The sequence below is a fragment of the Solanum tuberosum genome, unplaced genomic scaffold, assembly GCF_000226075.1.
Source record: "Solanum tuberosum cultivar DM 1-3 516 R44 unplaced genomic scaffold, SolTub_3.0 scf00207, whole genome shotgun sequence".
Taxonomy (NCBI): Eukaryota; Viridiplantae; Streptophyta; class Magnoliopsida; order Solanales; family Solanaceae; genus Solanum; species Solanum tuberosum.
The window spans coordinates 540,794-545,515 of NW_006239133.1; positions in this window are offsets into that span (position 1 = coordinate 540,794).

Sequence of the window (4,722 nt, forward strand, 5' to 3'; positions counted from 1 at the left end):
ATATATATATATATATATATATATATATACACACGCATGCGCGCACATAAACACAACTATTTCTATAATTAAAATATTATCGTGATAATTATTATAAATAAATTGGAGCAATATCTCTCCAAAAGATAACTCCATTTTTTTATGTGTGAAAAATAAAATAAATATTTTTTACTTTCAATAGAAATAAATTTAGTACTTATTAGTCATATATTCTCATTTATTATGGTAAACATTGTAAAAAAAAAATATGACTCTTTGTTATCCTTATTGACATCTCATTTACGTTATTAGAAAGAAGATTAGTTTATATATATAATTTTTCTTTAACACTTTAAACACAAATTTGTTATTAAGAGAATTAAATGATGGAATTTAAAGTTTTTCTCGATAAATTATAAGAGAGTTAAAGAAATTATTTTTTAGTTCTTTATATATATATATATATAAACTTGATTATTTTTATAATAAAATTTTATAATGCCTCTATTTATAGGATAATAATATCAAATTCCAAATGATATCATGAACATGACTATTAATATAATTTAAGAGTTATGATCAAGTCATGAAAGTAAGGAAAATAAAGACAATTAAATGTCAAATGATATTATGAACATAATTATTAATATAATTTAGGAGTTGTGATCATCAAAAGTCATGAAAATAAAGACAATGAAAATTTTCTATTAAAAATATAAATAAATGAAGGAGTAGTAATTGACATATTCATTTTTGTACAACAATAAGAAATATATAAATAGGAAAAATTGTCAAAAAAAAGTGAGAAAAAAAAAAGATAAATATGATTCTTGGCCAAAAAAAGTGTCACAACACTTTTCTTTTATCTAGATAATTTATATGTTGGTAAAGAAAGTAAGATTCAGAGAGACCAACAATTTTACTAAATCATTTTTATCCTAACTAAATAATTTTGCATTTTGAGTTCGGACCCAACAAATCATAATAGTAATCTCTGAAAATTTCAAAAACTTAAGAACTTCTAACCTTTACATTCCCGTTTTCTATCATTATAATTAATAAAAAATTGATCCGCATAACTATAAAATTATATCTACATACTTTCTTGAGTAGGATACATGTATATGTTAACTCCCTTTTCTATTTTATTTTTAAAAATATCCAGACCTGAAAACACGCTAAGTTAAACTTACAACAACAATAACAAAAATCATAAAAATAAACTTAACTAATCAAGTAAAAACCTTCAAAAATATTTAGTTATGAGTTAAAGAGCAAAGAAGGAACCTACAAAGAGACGCAAAGAGAAAAAATCAAATCATTTTTTCTAAAAGAAAACTCATGATTCGTATAATCAAGAATCCAAAAAAATAATTAAATATATAATTACAGTAGAAAAATGTGATAACGAAAATATGCAAAAATGAGATAATGAAAACATGTCAAATCATTTTACCTCGTAAAATAAAACTATGCAAAAATGTCTAATATTCTTAATTGTAGATCTCTCTCCTGCAAAATCAGATCAAAGAAGACAAAAACTTAACCAACCAGAGAGACAAAAAATGAAAAATAAGAAAAATGAAAATAAAATAATTATCATATATGTCTCAAAATATGTTTTTATAAGTGTAATTTTGAGGAGTTATTAATTTGTACATTAAATAATTTGAAGGTTATGAACATGAAAGGTTAGGAGTTATAGATATTACTAAATTAATTATGTAATTGAAGAGGTATGAATTAAAGAGAGGGTTTTATAAAATAAAATAATTGAAAAAAATAAGACAAAATGTCAAAAAAAAAAACACAAAAAAATAAATAGGACCCTTGGCCATTGAGAGGTGTCACATCACTTTTTTTTTTATCTAGCTTTATATATGTATATAGATTCATATAAAATAAATATTGCAAATTGATAAGTCATAATGAAAATGATCATAATTTCAAAGTACTAAATCATGCTAAAATAAGTCTAATACATATAAATTACATGATTAAACATTAAAGAAAAATTTAAATTAGATTATGTATTTTAAATGTCTAAACCAATATAAAACGCTAAAGAATAAATATTCAACATTATTGTCATTCTTAGTGTTGAATTAATTTATTTTGTTAGCGTTAGTGTTGATTTGATTTCGAATTGAGCTTTATTAGAGTTACTAATATCTATGGACTATAACCTTTATTGGACCATTCAAAATTTTAAATCTCAAAAAAACTTGATAAAATATGTTAAAAGATAAAAATTATGAAAACGTATAAGTAATATTTAGAAATTACATCAAATTAAATATTTTTATGTATAAAATAAATTTTAAAAATTATATATATAATGTCAGGTTGGTTTAGTCTCGGTTTGACTTTTTTTAGTTAAAACCAAACCAACCCAAGTATAGTCGAATTTTTTTTTCCAATACCAAACCATTAATCAAAAAAAAAATTCGTTTTGACTCAATTTACGATTTGATCCTTTAAAATGTTCTATCAAAAATTCATCCTTTAAAATGTTCTATCAAAATCCTAGAGAAGAAATTAAGCTAATCATAATTAATATTGCTCAAAACACAACTAGAATTCATAATCAACAAGAAATATAGAAAGAAGGTAAAGTTTGTCACCGAATTCCGTTAGCCTAGCTCCCTGTGGGTTCTTGTCATCTGCCATCTGTTAAACGAAAAGACATATCGCTCAAGATTGAGTGATTTTTCCGTTTTGGTTAAATAGCAAAACAAGAGGCCCTTTTGCATTTTTGAGGGGGAAAAGTGGCTCTTTTGACTTCGGATTCAAAAATAGCATGTCCCCGTAGAAAATAGGTAATGAGCTTAAAACATTCAATATAACGATATAAACCTCACAAATATGATCAAGATATGATGCGATAATGTACTAAACTTATAGGCTTTGCATAACAGATGAAATATTTATTATTCGGTATTTAAACTCGACATACATAATATATTGTTAGTTATTACATGATAAAATATGAAGTAAAATGGATGCTGCAACACGTAGATAACCTACAGATAAAAATGTCTTTAAATTATACAATTTAAATGACAATCATGCATAATTATTTAACGCACAATAATTTTTGCGTTCTTATTTACCGCACAATAACTTAAGTATTATTATTATTATTATTAATACTCACGGGATAAACAATTCATACAATATAATCTATATTATTATTATTATTATTATTATTATTATTATTATTATTATTATTATTATTATAATAATAATATTATATTACATCATATCATCATCATTCATTCATATATATATATATATATATATATATATTGGAAGCTCAAAAGTGTAAAATTGGATTACCATTTTTATCCTTACTCTAAATTAAAATGTTATAAATTATTTAATTAATTAAATATTAGGTAATAAAAACATAAAGAATTTGAAGAGTTTGAAATTAATAACGAAGCTTTATGTCAAATATATAATCTCATCACTTGTATTGAGTTGACTAATAATCGGAAGAATTATTTCAGATGTCTCACATGCTTTTGATTTCTTTCTCTACTACACGAATTTTATCATTAACAATTTTATTCATTTACTAACAACTTATAGTGACATTGTGAAATTTAAACCATTATTATGAGCCATTAGAACGATTGATATGATATCAATTTGTCATTCTTTTTCTCTCACTTTTATATTTAATTCGATGTACTTTCCTTTTAGTTCTATAAATTTTCTTTAAATGTATCTTTTTATATTATTTTCTTTTTCATTGTTAAAATATTGAGAAATGATACAAATATGGTTGGTGGTGTATTTGTAGATGAAACTGCACGAAGAGATATCATGCACAAAGGTGCTAGAAGACTAGAAATATGAGGGATTTTATCTTTTTCAATATATTGATATTTTTTTTCAATTTAAGAAAATGTTATTAAAATATGTACAAGATAATAGTTTATTATTTTAAATAATATAAATTTATAAGAATTATTATGGGATAAACGTGCCCAAATATTAGTACGTTAAAATCAAGAAACTCGTAAATTGAAAAGTTAAATTACCTAAATATCCCTTTCAAAGTGGGAACTCCAAAGTTAAAATTTAAAAAACCTCACATCCGTAGAAATATTCAACCTCTGTTTCAATTGTTTGTCCTATTTTTCTTTTTAATTTGTTTTTAAAAAAATCTCTTTCCTTTTTTTTGACAACTATTTAGTTCCAACTTTTCACGTGACATGTTTAAACCACAAGATTAAAGAACATTTTGATACATTTGACATATCTTAATTTAAGACCACAAAATTCAAAAATCCTACTATTTACTTTCTTAAATTCCTTGCTACGCATGACTCTTGTTTTCATTTGCATTGTTTGCTATATATATGCAATAAAACTCTCCTTTTCAACGCGACATACAAGGGTGACTAATGTGACAGTAAATCAGAGGAATCTGCTTCTTTTTTTAATACTAGATAATGTTGCCCATGCTATGCACGGGCCTAATAATATAAATGGTATGTTTTGGGGCAAATAACCGAATTTTTGAAGAAATTGTTTGCGTGGATAAAGGAATAAATTTTTTTATCACAAACTTGTACTTTCTTTGACGCTATTTAAGGCATAATAAGACTACCCACATACAACATTTTTGAAATATTTTATGTTGTCAATTATCATGATTTATAGTATTTTTACGATAGATTCACTTCAAGAATCAGTGGAATTTTTTGTATTTTTTTCAAAACATATTTTATA